The sequence below is a fragment of the Gopherus evgoodei genome, chromosome 9, assembly GCF_007399415.2.
Source record: "Gopherus evgoodei ecotype Sinaloan lineage chromosome 9, rGopEvg1_v1.p, whole genome shotgun sequence".
Lineage (NCBI taxonomy): Eukaryota > Metazoa > Chordata > Testudines > Testudinidae > Gopherus > Gopherus evgoodei.
Genome location: NC_044330.1, coordinates 79319495 through 79337519, shown reverse-complemented (window position 1 = coordinate 79337519; position 18025 = coordinate 79319495).

The following is an 18025-nucleotide window of genomic DNA, read 5'->3' as shown; positions in this document are numbered from 1 at the left end:
AACTTGTTCCGATTTTCTAAAAATCAGGTATGCTGCTGCTTGCATAGTTTGCAGATGTAGTTACTACAAGTTCACATGCAAATTGGTTTTGCATGCACAGTGTAATTGCCTGCACAAAATTAATAGTAGTAGTACTACTACTGTAGCACCAAGGGCCTCCAATCAGGGCCCCATAAATGACTAGGCTGCCCTCATACCACCTTGTGACTGGAGTGCCTCTGCACTGCCCTGATCTTTATTCTGTCCTCCATGCTCTTTTACAGATTTCACATGCTTGCTCATCCAATCACCACCCTTACTGGGGGCTGGGTTTATTCAGACAAAATGAACTCGAAAGTCAGGCCATGTCTACACTACAAAATTAAGTCAACCTAACTTAAGTCGGCATACTGCCAGCACAGTAATTACTTCGCTTGTGTGTGTCTACACTTTGCTCCTTGTGTCAGCCATATGCATCCTCACCAGGAGCACTTGCATCAATTGTACTGTTAGCGTGGGGCATTGTGGGAAGGCTTCTGAAAGCCAGTAACAATCAACATAAGCAACACAGTGTCTACACCAACAATGCATAAACCTAACTACATTGACCTTGACTCTATGCCACTCAAGGAGATGGAGTTATTAAGTCAGTATAGCTTGGCAGTTACATCGGCAGGAGCAAAATTTAAGTGTAGACATTTCCATAGTTAGGTTGAGGTAAACTTCCTTGTGTCAACCTAACTCTGTAGCATAGACCAAGCCTAAAACTCAAAGTTCCAAAAGTCTGTCCTAGGGCCCGTCTCTGACCTCAGAGCCTGAGTGACTGAAAGATCCTTCACAGGGTCCTTTTATCAGTCCTTCAGAGGTGATCCATTCTGGGTTCAGCGTACAGCTGCCCTACTCAGAGCTGCCTCCCTGACAAACTTCCCAGAGTCAGCCTTCTTCAAGAACTGCTTCTGCTGTCTTAAAAGAAACCAGCTGCTTGATGTTCCCTCCCTGCACCAAATGTCTCTGGTTAACTCATTTAGCAAGCCTGCTGCAGGCTTCGTCTTCTGCAGGTAGCTCCCTCACTCCCTCTGCTCTCTCATCATGTGCCTTCACTGCCGTTAAAAGCCCACTGCTGGCCTGTGCCAGCTGACTTGGGCTCACAGGGCTCAGGCTGTGGGGCTGTTTAATGGTAGTGCTGTCTTGGCTTGTGCTGGAGCCCAGGCTCTAGAACCCTGGGAAGTGGGAAGTTGTCCCAGAGCTCAGGCTGCAGCCCAAGCTGGAACATCTACACAGCAATTAAACAGCCCCACATCTGGAGCCCCATGAGCCTGAGTCAGTAGGCATGGGCCAGCTGCAGGTATCTAATCACAGTGTAGACATACCTGTCACATACCGACTCTGCTCTGTGCAGGCCTCTCACGGAACTCACCGTGTGTCTCACCATCTTCATTCATCCTGGACAGAGTGGTTCTTGCTGGGAGTATGCTCTGTATGAAAACAAAAGTGCTTTAAGGCATGGTACATTACAGGTAACACAGACATTTGAATTTTTCATTGTTTGGAGCCATTGAAACACTGCGTGGTAATTGACGAGAAGAAAGGAAGTCCCAAACAAATAATAGTGCAGGGCTTTCACCACCCACTGTATTTCTAGACACTCCTTCTGGAGGACCAAATACCAGATTTCACAGTCCAGGAGTTTCCTACCCATATTCACAATAGGATGTTCTTGAATATGGAATTACTGGGACCACCCCCAGGACCTGGTGCGGGGCATCCATTTGTAAAATAAATTCTTGTGAAAAATCAGGGCTACACAGTACTATTTTATTACAGAGAATCCTTTTATGTCTAGGAAAGCTTGGTCACATTGGAGAGACCAAGTTACCTACCAAGGAGCTGCTTTGTTAATGAGATCTGTAAGAGAAGCCGCTAGAGATGTAATCTTGGGTACAAAATCACCTATAATACCCCGCCAGCCCAAGAAGTGCGTAAACTCACTTTTTTGTTTTCAGAATGGATGTGTTAGCTAGGGTTCCACTTTGATGGCAAAGGGTTACATTTTATCATTCCCCAAAAGATACCTTAAGTATGTGGTAGCTTACTTCACTAATATGCATTTCTTTGTGTTTGTTGTTAAATTGGCATCCCATAGGGCTTAAAGGACTGTGGCGAAGTCCCTGAGGTGGGTTGGCCAATCCTAATTATAGCCTACCATGTCTTCAAGTAGACCACTGCGTAGGATTGATGTGGCTGCAACATCTGGTCCATTACTCTTTGAAAGGTGGCTGGGGCTTCATGTAAACCAGAGGGCAATTAATAAACTGAAAAAGGCCTATGGGGGTCAAGAAGGCTGTCTTGGCACAGAAATCAGAGGAGAGCAGTTTTGACAATAGCCCTTAGTTAAGTCTAATGCAGAGATGTTTGGCCTTAGCTAAGTTGATCGAACAGGTCATTAACTTGGGACATCTGGTAGGCATTGATGTTAGAGTTTGCATTGATTTGGTGGAAGTCTATGCAGAACTGTCTATGCAGAATAGTCCCTTTCGGTTCAGGGATGAGGATCTCTGGACTACACCAGGGACATCTCGATCCTGCAGTCATGCCTAGCTTTAACATCTTCTCCTGTGTGAAATGGAACTTCAACCTCTCGAGGATTTGGATAGGTCTTTTGACTGGACTTGGTTCTAGGTTTTATATGAATTTGATGGGTAACTAGGGAGGTTTGTCCTGGAAATGGGGGAAAATACATCCTGATATGCTCACACTAGGCTCTCTAATTGACCTCTTTGGCCTTTGGACAACCACTTCCCCCATGGGACCCCTTTAACTCCTACCTCAACCAGTTCCGTGAGCAGAGTCTTAAATCTTCATCATCTCCTTCTGGATGGATAAAGTGTGCCCTCCTGGGATTTAGCAGACTTTCATAGTAGATCTGCTTTGTTCATCACTGCTCTGAGCAGTAAACCCTATAATCAACTGGACCTACCCTCTGAATGACTTTATAGGGGCCCTGTCCCATGGCTGGACATTTTTCTCCATGCTAGGAAGCAGTAGGACAACTTGGTTGCCCAGCTGGAGTACCCTCTTCCGAACTCCCTGATTATACAGCTAGGCCTGGCTCTCTTGGGACTGGAATAGGTTGGCCCAGACGAAGTACCCGAGACACTCCAGCCTCTCCCTCATTTGCAAGAGTTGCTGGAGGACATTCAATGAATGGGTAGACTGGGTGTCCAATGACACCTTGACCAGATCTAAGATATCCTGGGGTTGTCTCCTGTAGATAAGTTCAAAAAAGGAGAAGCCAGTTGATGCCTGCAGCACTTCTCGTACTGTAAATAAAAGGTACAGCAGCAACTGATCCAGTCTCTGACTTCTGTCCCAATAAACTTTCACAGAATTGACTTAAGGGTTTTACTAAACCATTTGACTAGGCCATTGGTCTGAGGATGACAGATCAAGATCCAGAGTGGTCAAACCTTTAAGAGGGACCAGACCTGTTGAAGCAGTTGGAACATAAAGTTTGTCCCCGATCAGTGATCAATTCTGAGGGGAGACCTACCCTGGAAAAGATGTGCAGGCACTTCTAAGTGAGGGTGAGCATGAAGGCGTTCCATAAGTAAACAGCCTCTGAGTGCTTTGTGGCATAGTCAACTGGTACTAAAATAAATTTGTGGCCCCAAGCACTCTTCTCAAGGTGTCCTATGATGTCAGTCCCCACCCTTTCAAGCAGAGTTGTTATGAGGAGGAGAGGAATCAAGGGACCCCGGCCGTGTCTAGCTTCTTGCAGTCTGGGCAGAACTGGCAAAAATCTGCCACTTCCCAAAAAATTCCTAGCAAAAGGAATTGGGCCAGTAGTGTTTCAAACATCTTTGCCTTACCCAGATGTCTGGCCATCAGGACAGAATGTGCTAGTCTCAACAGTTCTTGTCGAGCAGGCTTGGGAACATGGAACTGGATTCTGGCTCTTTCGCATAAGGTTGTTACTCCACCCAGTAAGGAATTTCATTGCATAACTCAAAATGGGGAAATAGTTGGGTGGAGTGTTCCAAGGTGGCTTCCCCATAGATTACAGCTACCCGGTTGAAGCATTCCTGGAGGGTCTGATCCTCATACTGAGCAGTAACGAGATCAAAGATGTCATCTGGAGCAGAGTTTCTCAATCCATGGGTTGGGACCCAAAATTGGGTTACCAGAAAGTTTCAAAAGGTCACGTGGAAGCTCCTGTGGTTCCTGTTCCATGGGGCTGGATGGCCTCCCTGCTCCAGGCACTACAACCTGTGAGGTCCAAGCACCATTCACGTTTGGCCCAGCCTTTTTCATGACAGCATTCCAGACAGGCCAAATTTGAGTGGGTGGCACTGCAACCCCATGAGCCAGGTCACAACTCCACTCACACAAATTTGGTCCAATCATGGGGGTAGAGCCAAACCTGAGCAGTGCTGCAACCCTGGAGGTTGCAATGCTTGGAGCAGAGAGCCAAGCCCAGACAGCCCCATAGTACAGGAGCTGCCACTGTGGGGCGAGTGCTGGGCAGGATCCAACCCCTCCACCTCCAAACTATTTACTGGGTCGCAACAGGCCATAAAATTACAAATGGGTCCTGAGCTCAAGAAGGTTGAGAACCATTGATCTGGAGGATAGTATTCTAGGGTCGGTAGGGTCTTTGCCTCCCTTGTGGGAGGAGATTGATCAGAAGCATTTTGTCAGGTCCCTTCCATGGAGTCTTCTTTTTGGGATGGACTCTCTTCTGACCACATGGGGGTACCCCAGCACAGGCCCAAAACAGACTTAGTCCTTGACAGTTGCCTTTTGAAAAAAATCAGGCCTTTAAATAAATACATCAGTAGTAACAACACTGGGTCAGGTGTAACTAGTCAGTAAAGGAACTTTCTGATTAAAACAGTTATAAAAAAAATCTCAAAATAGGGAAACAAATATAGTCCATATAAATACATTAAACAGGTTCACGTAACTATGGTATGGACCATGATACTCAGACAAAATGCTTGTAATATAAACGGATATTTGAAAACAACTATGGTATACAGCAAACACAAGGATGTGATAGATAAATGAATGCTGCTTTTTGTAAAATCTCTGGCCATGACAAACCTTAGTGCCTAGAATAAGGCACCTAAATCAATGTATAGACTATGGCCTGAACCAGCCCCTGCTGAGCTCAGTGGAAAGAGTTCCTTTATTATTTTTTTTGGAACAGAATGTTTGATTTTCAATTTCAAAATGACATTTCAATTTTTAAAAATGTATATTATGATACAATATAAAAATTAGGTCAAAATCAGAATGAAATATTCTCACCAACCTGAAAAACTTTTTATCTAAAATTTTGCTTCACAGAAAACATTCAAATTGTTTTCATGCCATTTCAGAACAGAGATTATATTTTAAATCATTGAATTTCTCATGCGACAGAAAATCCAGTTCCTGCCCAGCTCTGCCTAATTACTATTCTTAGGTTTAGTTTGTTCATGTAGGCTCCTGCATTTTTTATTGCTACATCTGTGACCTTTTATTTTGCCACTCTAAACACACCAGAATTCAAGAATGAATAATGGTCAAGGCAAAACTAATCCCACACCAGGTTTAATATAAAACTAGTCATTGCCTCTGGCCATTAATTTTTATCCATTGTTAAAGATATAAGCTTTAGGAGGTGGATGGAAAGCTTAAAACCCAAATACTAGCATTCTATCTTGTTTCATTTTTCCCTCAGTATCTTGCCTTCAGCATGAGTTTGTGAAAATGAAATCAAAGGCAGGATGATTAATTACTGTACTGGATTAGAGATGTAAATGCATGTATATCACAGAAGAAAGAATCAAAGCATCTCCAAGAGAAAGGCAAGAATCTATTCTGCTATGATACCAAGTACCCAAATGTCATACATTTGTTTTGGTGTTACCTCTCTGGCACTAAATTTCAGAATTTATAACAAATTTTACTGGATTATCAAACCTAGGCTGTCCCAGTAACATTTCAGAAATTATGTGTGTGTGCGTGTGCACATGCATGTGCACTGCATCAGTGGGACAAGGATTCCTCCCATTCCTACTAGTTATGTTTTTCCCGCCATTGACACAATTCCCAGGTTGCAGCCTGATGCTCGCCAAGCACCTCTGTGAAGGATATTAGAAAAGATGTCACATTACGCCTCCCTATCATGGAAGAGCAACAACAGAAAGAGCCCATCTGCTGAATGTGATCAATATTATCCAAAAGTAGAATGATAGTTCTTCATAATGAGAAACACTCGACTCTGTATCAAAGTGGAGATGATAACCTAGATTATCAACACACAGAATAGCTGATTGAGATTTTGTAGACATTATAGCAGGGAAAAAGAAAACTTTCTTCCCTTTCACCACAGAGATGACATACGAATTCACAAACTATTTATACTGTGATCAATCAGATTCACAGTGCCATTTCCAGCATTCTAGCCTTCATTCATGTGTCTCATTTCACAGGTCAGCTGAATATCCAGATGACCTGTGAGGATGGCACAGAGCAACCTTTCATCCCCGTAGCTGAAGACACAAGATGATCATGATGTTCCTCAAGCTATTGTTAGATGGCCCATTGACTGTATAATATTAACATAATTTTTCAGAGAGCTCTGAAATCCTAGTGGGTGAATTACTATCCAGGTTAAAGCATATAAGAACCAGGGAGCACATGACACAATCAATAATTGTGTCACTAAGAAGTTTTTCCAACTGTACGAGAAGGAGAAATGTAAGCAGAAGTCACCAGTTCAAACTGGTTTCACAGAAACTCCACTCACTAAAGATTAAGGAGTAATACTAATGTGCAATCATTATACAGACTAAGAGCCTAAACCTGATCTCAGATACGTCATGCACGTTTCTTGATGTCTATCTAGTAAACTGATTTCTCTCCACCCACAAATTAGCTGAATTTACAATATAATTACACGCTACTGGGTTGAAATTGAAAAGTGACTCCCATCTGCTGTAACTCAGGACAATATTTGGACTGAGTAGGCCATTTTGCCTGTTGCAAACTTAATAGAATGTGCTGGTATATAATTCTCACAAAAGCTGTTCAGTAAACACAGAACAAAGACCTCTGATTTCACTACTCGCCTAGACCTGTGAAGGGACGCTTATTCTGCAGTCTCAAACATGAGATATACTTGAATATACTTAGCCATGAAAAATATAAAACAAAACTTCCTCAATTCAGCAAAAGTTTGAGATAGGCTTCATGGATGAGAAGCTAGAGCTCTGAGGGGGCACTCTCAAAGTTTACATTTGGAATTAAATAATTCAGGGGAAAATATACTTTAGCTTCTTAAAGTCAACAGTTAGTTTTTTTTTCTTTTAAAGAAGAGATGTAGGACAGTTTTTGAGGCACAGGACTCAGAGTTAGGAAATCTGGGGCTTGCTCCCTGCACTGTTACAAGGTTGCTGTGTGACCCCTACAAGCAAGTTACTTAACCTCTTTCTGTGTCTATTTTCCCATATGTAAAATAAAGATAACATTTTGTAGTATCATTGTTTGTAAAACACTTTGCAGTTTGTGGACAGAAGGCACTAGAGAAATGCAAATTACTGTATTATTATTAAAACCCTCTTGGTTCTGTATGATTGCGGTGTCAGCTACTGTGTGCTATACGCAGAAACAGAATGGGAAACAAACCTAAACACTGAATAGAAATAGGTGGACTCAGATTATCCCTTTTGTCTTGATGGCTGGAGGAAATGAAAATTCAGAGCATCCTTACCCAAGGAAAAGTGGAGGAGTAGGGAGATGAGGGAGTGCAGAAGAGAAGTGCTGTCTCTTAACGTTGTTCCCTGCTTCTGCTAGACCCTGCCATTAGCCCCTCAGCTCTGCAGTGCTTGGGATTCACATGTGGGAGACAGTATGTTGCTGCTGTTGGCACATTGACTTTCCCACTCCTGCCCAAGCCCCAACCAAATCCTAGGAGAATTCCTTGCCTAAGAAAGTCTTGAAGTTATTAATTTAGGTACCCTCCTCTGTGATGCAGACTCCTCCATGTATATCTTTAGGGAGGTGCTGAGATGTGTGGAGGAATACTTGGCTGGATTGTTTAATTGAAGACATGGTGACCTCAGAAGCACTGCATGCTCCAAACCTCTACACAAATGGCATTTGCTTCTAGAGGATCCTCAAGTACAGCCGTGCAAAGGATAGATATTTTGGTTTGCTGGCAATACCTATTAATGTTTTAAAATTTATTGTCTGTTGAATGAAAACTGAAATTGTTCCAACTTTTTGGTGACTCAAAAAGTAAAAAAAATTAATTTGGGGTTGTCACAGAGTTACCGGGTGATGCTCTGGAACTGCTCCTCACCAAGCCAGTCAGGACTTTGGGTAGCCTCCTCTCCCTTGGAGCAGACTTGTTCAGGGCAAGAAGCTCACACGTCTTCACCTCCTGGGTCTCTCCTTGGAGCATTCAGCATCCTCTGCCCCTCCATGTGCTTCCCACAGTGAGCCCGTCACAGCGGGGTCCTGGGGAAGCCATAGGGTCCTGCACCCCCGCTTTGCAGTCAGACGTGACTCTCAGCCAGCCAGTAAAACAGAGGTTTATTCGATGACAGGAACAGGGTCTAAAACAGAGCTTGTAGATACAGCGAACCGGACCCCTCAGCCGGGTCCATTCTAGGGGGCAGCAAGCCAGACCCCTACATCTGCACTTCACTCCTCATCACTCCTCGTCCCCAGCCAACTCCAGACTAACAACCCCCTCCAGCCCCTCCTCTCTGCTCAGCCCCTTTCCCAGGCCAGGAGGTCACCTGATCTCTTTGTCTCCAACACCTTCAGGTGGCACCTTTGCAGAGAAGGGGCCCAAGCCATCAGTTGCTAGGAGACAGAGTGTCCGGCATTTAGTTGCACTGGCCCCTTCCTCTGCAGCAATCACACACCCTTATTCCACCACCTAGATATTAAGAACTGCATAGGGGACACTGAGGCACCAACACAGTATTCAGAGAAAACATTAAGAACATTCCCAGTTCATCACAGGGGTCAACTAAAATGTTTTGTTCAATCCAAAATAAAATGCTCATGTTCGATTTTGAGCCTTTTAAAATTTTTTGATTGTTTTAAAAAATAAAATGAAAGGAAATTCAAAACAGGTAATTTCAAACTGAAAATTGTAAACATTTCATTTTTAAAATCTCAAAACAAAAGGTTTGAATTTCCTTTTTTTTTTTTTTTTTTTTTTTTTTAAGATTGAAGCAAGTTAGCAAAACCAGCACTATTTACAAAATGTTTCTGTGGCACCACATCTGCATTTTTTTCTGGAAAAAAAAATCAAAGAAAAAGTTTTGATCAGCTGTACCTCCAAGTTTGATGTGAATCTCAGGAAAGTCATGCGTCTGGGAGGGCCAGATATCTTGGCTGTTCTGTAGAGGAATTGCAGGGAATGATCCATAAACTGTAAGGGAAGTTAGTGGTGTTTCCTAGCTCCTACATGGGAAATTGGGCACAGGGCAGATTTTGCTTGCTCACTTTTTGGTCCCCTTTAACATGCTACATGCAAAGGGAAGCATTCAGATAAAACCCATGTTTTAGAAATTTGCTCCAATTTTTTATTTGGACAGATAATAGAAAAAGTGATCACGTTTGTATTCCACATTATGTTCCCCGATCTCCTTCCTTGTGATGAGAAAACACAATAGCATATTCTGGGTGTAACTCCCAATGTTCTAAGAAACCTGGGTTTACTATTTTCCCTTTCTAACAGATGCATGCTGCCTGGACTCGCCACAGGCCAGCAGTATCAGTGCATACCCCTCACTAAAGGAAAATCAAGCAAACAAAAATTGCCACCAACATGAGTCCTGTTTGATTCAGTTGCTTCATGTCTCCCAGGCACATACAGGTGTGAAATGAAAGGTATTTCCTTTACTTCCCCAAAGGCATAGGACTTTCTCCATGCTATGCAAAAGAGATTAAAATAATTAAAATTTACTACTGGTTTCATTTCTATGCACTGCCATAATGAAGTTCATTCTCATAAAGTACAACAGACTGGCTTATTCCCCTGTCCTTGGAAGCAGCCCTGCACTTAGAATGAAGAGTAAGAAGAGAAGAAAACTATCAAGATCTTTTCTGGCAATATCCTGGAATAAAGTCTTCCTTATGAAAAAATAATAAGAGGAAGGAAAATAGATAGATAGCAGTTTTGCTGACTGTGTGAGTGGGACAGGGAAAGAGTTTCAAAATTCCCATTCCATGTTCACATCCAAACAGATACAGTAAGATTTCTCTCTTGCTCTCATACCCAACTCTTTCAGAGCAGTAATGAACGAGAATAGTGTTGCTGCGGCACCAGTTCGCCTTACCATTTCTTACCCAAGAAGGATAATCAGATGCCTTTATGGATATCTAAAACAAAAGCTTATCTTGCACCTACTGAAATCAATAGGAGCAAGAGCAAGCCTGTGCTCTGTGAAACTCTGTATAGTTTGTAACAAAGAACATCTTACTAATGCATATATGCTAACCATGCTATGGCCCATATAACATTTATCAGCCTGATCTAACTGGTCAGAGGTATATATTTGCTGAAAGAGGAATCCTTTTAAAGATAAATCTTAAAAATATTGTTGTTATAGAACATAGAAGCCATTACTACCAAAAGTTGTTGAGTCGGTAAAAACTTTACTCATGCAGTAATTAATAAATTAGCATCTTTATTATAATTTCACCATTTTATAGCTCCGCTTATGTTATTGGTATTGCAAAATAAACAAAGTATAAAAGTTGTGGATCTCAATGTTCCTTTATGCTCACTAAACACTACAAATTACAGCTTATGCTTTATGTTCTAGGCCTTATTTCTCACATTTGGATCAATTTTCCTCTACAGTCTTCTGAAATTATCTAGCTTTGTGGTAGCTCAATATATGGACAACATTTTAGACAATAATAACATAATTTTTAAAAAAGATCTTCATTCAGAAGTGGTCGTATCACTTTGTGTTTTTTTATTGCCAATAACTGACTTGAAGTTACAATATAAGGAGAAAGTAAATGAACCAAGAGAAGAAATAATAGTAAAGATAAGCACATTATACAGAAGACAGAACAGTATAATATCTGCAAAATGAGAGAATGATTCAATGTATTGAAAACTGTATCCAATTGAGTAATTTCACCAAGATATTCTAATTTAATTTTGTAATTTCAATTTTGTAGCCTAATGGCACTGGAACAGTAACCAAGTCAAATAATTACATACTTTTCTTGTTTGCCATGAAAGAATGTTCCATAGCAGGTTATCATGCTGCAATAGTATTAATAAGTAACTAAATAATTTTGATTTGACTCAGATTGATAGTTTTGGTGTGTGGTCTTGTTTTTTGAATTTCTGTTAATTTCCATTAATCTTGTGAAAATACTTTATAGAATGAATTATGAGCTTAAGTCAGGAAGAGGGTGCTTTGTAAGGTGGAGCTAAATTTCAGTGAAAGCAGAACATGGCAGATTAGTCTAGAGTACAGTCATCGCTACACATAACAGCCTGAATTTGCTTTGTAATTAAACAGAATATTCATTTGCAAGTGTTATTAGTATTAGAATACATTAATCAAAATAATTAAGGGGACACATCAAGGTTGCATGCCTAATATTCAATTTACTTTATTGTATGCGAAGTCTTCTGTATTCTGAACACCAAACAAACCATTTTAATGAGAGGTAGGATGGTTTCCTGCCTATATAGAACAGCTCACTATGAATGTTTCCACTTCTGGCTCATTACCTTTCCTTAATAATAAATGAATAGTGATGATGAGAAGAATGACATCACTTTGCATTTATATAGCACCTTTTATCCAAGGACCTCAAAGTGTTTTTTTAGAAGCAGCATTTAATTGATTAAGCCTCACAACACCATGCAAAGCTGGCATTATTACACCACTTTATAGAAGGGCAAACTAAGCACAGGGAAGTTAAGTGACTTGCCCAATATCATAAAGCAAATATTGTAGTTGCAGATGCAGAAATGGAATTTATGGCTTTACAGGCCTGAATCTTGTTCTCTCATCACTAGACCAGTCTCTCTTCTCCACAGACCTTGAGTGGGATGGAAGGAACTACTAGTGTCTCAGGTACTTATTTCTTCTGCATTATGGTAGGATTTATTTTGTTATTCTAAAATCCATCCTTAATAAATGGGAATCTTAAATATTTACAATCCCTTTAATTAAACCCCCCTACTAGGAAGTTTAAAAAAGATGAGTAGAAGGCAACTTAGAGAAACACAGCTGCTGTAGAATTGCTGCCAACCAGAGGTCACATATGCAGAAAAAAATCTAATAAGTGCTATAATTTAGGGGTTTGCCACATGGCCAGTGCTTTAATGAGCCAAATGGAGATCCTTTCCCATCCCCATATTTCATTTTATTTACAAAACATGTGCCTGATTTGCTCTAGGACAAAACACTACCAATATTACCAAACTCAAGCATTCAGACCTCCCCCCAAAAACTCTCATGGGTTTTAAACCAATTAATAAACCTGAGGTTCTTATAATTTGCCTCTACTTTCTGAGCTATGAAGGTGCACACACTTTACATTTTTGAGGTTTTCTGCACAACCATGAGGGCTAGAAATTTACTTTAAAAAGAAAGCTGATATTCTCATATAATCTCTTGATTCCAGTAGATGGGGCTTTAAGAAGAATACCGAATATGATGTAACATTTTAGAGACTAGTTTAATTTCACAGAAACACTGGGAATCATAGAAATTAGAGATGGAGAAGAGCTATCACAAACCTGAAAGACTGACCAGGGAGGTGGTACCAGACTTCTATGCGGGGACAGGGCAGAGGAGAGAAGCAGAGCAGTAGACACAGGAAAAAACAGGTGCACCTCGCTATTCATTGCAAACATGTTGAAAGGTGTTGCTATGATTGGAGAATCCTTAGCTACCTGTTTGAAGGAGTTTTAAGTCCTCTTTTTGCACTGCTGGATTTGTGTAAAGGGGATTGAGGCAGGGCTATGGATTTGGTCCTTCGAGAGTACATTAGCTGCATTGGAGAAGAGTGGACAATCCTTTAGGCCACCATAGGGAGCTCATGCCTTTGAAAAGGAAGGTCTGACCAGACTTCTTAAAAGGGTGAAGATAATAACTGCGATATCAATCATTAAAAGAAAACGTCCCCTGAACTTTACTGACAAACATGAAGATACAGTATAAGCAGCCTTCTGAATCTTGACAGTTACCTTACAGAGGAGCAAACTCAACCCTGGAAAAAGCAGTGAGAGCAAGTCACAGAGAGTTGTATGCACATTCATCTAGACTAAATTTGACCCAGAGAACCTATCAGAACAGTCCAAGCAGACAGGAAGCTTGCCATTCAGTTCAGGGTCACAAAAACACCAACTAGTTCAACAACCAAGAAACACTAACTCCTAGTCTTAACATTCCTCCTTCCAAAATGGTAACCTCTTATCAGAAAAGATTTTTCTCCTATAAGAGCTAATTAACATCTCCATGTACTATTGGAATGACAAAGAGATCCTCTAATGAGGCTGATCTCTTGTCTTTGGGCTACTCAATCAACTAATTATCACTAGCCCCTTCCTAACCATCTCCAGGTCATTTAGAATTATTTCCTGTTTTATTATATGCATAACTCCCACAACACTCCATTTTTGCGTGATGCTATTTCTCACATTTTGCACTGATGCTGTATTTGTTAATTAGAACAAACCAATATTGTTCCTGGAACTGTGCCTATAGAAACTAGTGCAGTAGTTTGTTTGCGTTACATATAATTATGTGCATGGTGTAACCTGTCCACAGCCACTGCAGAACAAGTTGCAATATCAAAAACATAAATTAACCCCTCAATTAATCATTCTGTTTGGCGTACCTCCCTGTCTTTAGTGGCTAAACCTCTGAAGACAGACTGGATGCACGAAAGCAAAATTCTCAAATTTGAATGTACAAGACTAGATAGCTAGACTTATATTTAGGCTCCTAAGAGTATGTCTATACTGAAATAAAAGACCCACAGCACAAATGCAGCTGGCCCAGATTGGAGACTGGGCTCCAGCCCAAGCCCAAACTTCTACATTGATATTGTAAGCCCTGCATCCCGAATCAATTGACCTAAGCTCTGAGACTCAGTGCTGTAGGTTTTTTATTGCAGTGTGAACATACCTTAAATGGCCTGAGATTCAGAGTTACTGAGTACTCACAACCAGTGGTTTCCCCAGGAATTGAAATTAGGAGGGGTGTTCGAATTTACAGGGGGAGGTGTCAGGACCGATGAGATATATAAAAGAGATATGAATAAAGTAAATGTTTTGTTAGGATAATGCAAATTTAACATAAGGATAAGTTACACCAAAACAAATATATAACAGGTCTAGATTTCTAAAAACATATACATTTTTTAAAAAAATGTATTTAATTTAAATTGACTTTTGAAAAGTAAGCCATCATGGGATAAGAGGGAAATCCTCTCATGGATCAGTAACTGGTTAAAAGATGGGAAACAAAGGGTAGGAATAAATTATCAGTTTTCAGAATGGAGAGCGATAAATAGTGGTATCCCTGAGGGGTCGGTACTGGGACCATTACTGTTCAACATACTCATAAATGATCTGGAAAAATGGGTAAACAGTGAGGTGGCAAAATTTGCAGATGATACAAAACTATTCAAGATAGTTAAGTCCCAGGAAGACTGCAAAGAGTTACAAAGGGATCTCACAAAACTGGGTGACTGGGCAACAAAAATGGCAGATGAAATTCAATGTTGATAAATGCAAAGAAATGCACATTGGAAAACAATCTCAACTATGCATACAAAATGAAGGAGTCTGAATTAGCTGTTAACACTCAAGAAAGAGATCTTGGAGTCATTGTGGATAGTTCTCTGAAAACATCCACTCAATGTGCAGCGTCAGTCAATGATTCCCAACATTCCGTTTGCTTTTTTAAAGAGAACAGGATACTTGTGGCACCTTAGAGACTAACAAATTTATCTGAGCATAAGCTTTTGTGGGCTCCAGCCTACTTCATCAGATGTAGCCCACGAAAACTTTTGCTCAAATAAATTTGTTAGTCTCTAAGGTGCTACAAGTACTCCTGTTCTTTTTGTGGATACAGGCTAACAAGGCTGCTACTCTGAAACCTTTGCTTTTTTAAGAAAGGGATAGATTATAAGACAGAAAATATCATATTGCCTCTATATAAATCCATGGTATGTGTACACCTTGAATATTGTGTGCAGATCTGGTCACCCCATCCCAAAAAAGATATATTGGAAATGGAAAAGGTATAGAGATGGGCAACTAGAATGATTAGGGGTATGAAGCAGGAGGAGAAATTAAAATGACTGGAAATTTTCAGCTTAGAAAAGAGACGACTAAGGGGGGATATGATAGAAGTCTATAAAATCTTGACTGGTGTGAAGAAAGTGAATAAGGAAATATTATTTAATCCTTCACATAACACAAGAACTAGCAGTCACCCAATGAAATTAATAGGCAGCAGGTTTTAAAAAAACAAAAGGAAGTACTTCTTCACACAACATAAAGTCAACCTGTGGAACTCTTTGCCAGAGGGTGCTGTGAAGACCAAAACTGTAACAAGATTAAAAAAAGAACTAGATAAACTACAGGAGAATAGGTCCATCAGTGGCTATTAGCCAGGATGGGGAGGGATGCAACACCATGCTCGGAGTGTCCCTAGCCTGTTTGCCAGAAGCTGGAAATGGGCAACAGGGGATGGATCACTTGATGATTACCTATTCTGTTCATTTCCTCTGAAGCACTTGGCCTTGGCCACTGTTGGAAGACAGGATACTGGGCTATATGGACTATTGGTCTGACCCAGTATGACCATTCTTGTGTAAAAATTAATTATAATAATAAAAATGTTTAGTACAGAAACTCTCCAACATAATGACCTCTCAAGATAGCAACAGTGTGAGATAACAACCTTGGCAAATAATGCATTTTAAAAATCTTGGCCTACTAGAAAACATATTTATATAAGTTTCCATTCCCAGTCACAAATCTAGCATTCTAAAATATAGTCCAACAAACAAATGTTTATTTAACGTGCCCCTCACTTTTCCCTCTACCGTACTCCACTCACCGGTGTTGTCCTTGGTCAGTGGAGACTCAGAGTTCAGAGGTGCTTTCATGTGAGTACATCTCCCAGGTGGGGGGCAAGAAGGCACCTTGCTCGTTCCTCCAGCTGTTCACTGGTTGCTCTGGTCATGGCTGTTCGTTGTGCCACCGTTCACTCCACCACTCTGTTGCCAATGGCCTGCACAGTCACCTTTGGCTGCCACCTGCCACTGTGACCTCTGCGGGTTGGTCTCTTGAGGTTCCATCCAGCTCTCAGTGATTTCAGCTGAGCTCTCAGTGGGGGAACCTCGTTCGCTGCTAGTGCAGTCTGGGCTGTTTTTTACACAAAAACACTGTACCCACAGGAACACTGTCCCCACAACAGGACTAAGCACTTAGACCTGATTATCAGTGATTTCAGCTGCAGTGGTCACTTAACACAACAGAAGACTATCTATGGAGCCTAATCAGCTCTGTCTTTAAACAGTGGAGAGGGACAGGTCCCCACACTCTCTTCTGATGCCTTCAATCAGCACAGGCTAAGTACTGTTCTACTGCCCTTTACTCATACAATAAGAACAACATTTCATTCCCACCCCCCCCCCCGTGTTCAAGTGATTTGTAACCCAACCCCAGCCAAAATCTATCACTTGGGCAACACAGCTCCGTTTACCGGATTAGGTGTGAATGTAAATACAATCTGGTCCTGAAGCCTTTCCCCCCACCCCCTAGCTCATCATTAGCTCTCAGGGAGAGCTCATTTAGACTTTGCTTACAAATCATCATTTGAAATTATTAGGTTGGCCAACACCACTGAAATGAATGCACTGACATTGTCATAAAAAATAACAGCTGTATAAGGAGCTAGTCTATGTTCATACTTTTCAAATCTATTATACTTTCAGATACACGTATTTTATCATACACTGTATATGCTTTTAAAGTGTGTATTAATGTTTCAATTTCAATTCAAATTTCCAAACAGTCACTAAATTGGCATGTTTCAGAGTAGTAGCCATCTTAGTCTGTATCCGCAAAAAGAACAGAGTACTTGTGGCACCTTAGAGACTAACAAATGTCTTTGAGCATAAGCTTTCGTGGGCCCACTTCATTGGATGCATAGAATGGAACTTATACACACACACACACACACACACACGCGTACAGAGAACATGAAAAGGTGGGAGTTGCCGAACCAATTCTAAGAGGCTAATAAATTAAGATGCGCTATTGTCAGCAGGAAAAAAAAACTTTTGTAGTGATAATCAAGGTAGCCCATTTAAGATAGTTTGACAAGAAGGTGTGATGATACTTAACATGGGGCAATAGATTCAGTGTACGTAATCGCTCAGCCATTCCCAGTCTCTATTTAAGCCAAAATTGATTGTATCTAGTTCGCATATTAATTCAAGTTCAGCAGTTTCTAGTTGGAGTCTGTTTTTGAAGTTTTTCTGTTGCAAAATTGCCACCTTTCAATCTGTTACTGAATGGCCAGAGAGGTTGAAGTGGTCTCCTACTGGTTTTTGAATGTTATGATTCCTGATGTCAGATTTGGATCCATTTATTCTTTTGCCCAGAGACTGTCTGGTCTGGCAAATGTACATGGCAGAGAGGCACTGCTGGCACATGATGGCATATATCACATTGGTAGATGTGCAGGTGAACGAGCCTCCTCTGATGGTGTGGCTGATGTGATTAGGTCCTGTGATAGTGTCACTTGAATAGATATGTAGACAGAGTTGGCATCGGGCTTTGTTGCAAGGATAGGTTCCTGGGTTAGTGTTTTTGTTCTGTGATGTGTGGTTGCTGGTGAGTATTTGCTTCAGGTTGGGGGGCTGTCTGTAAGCAAGGACAGGCCTGTCTCCCAAGATCTGGGAGAGTGAGGGATCATCTTTCAGGATAGGTTGTAGATCTTTGATGATGCCCTGGAGAGGTTTTAGTTTGGGGATG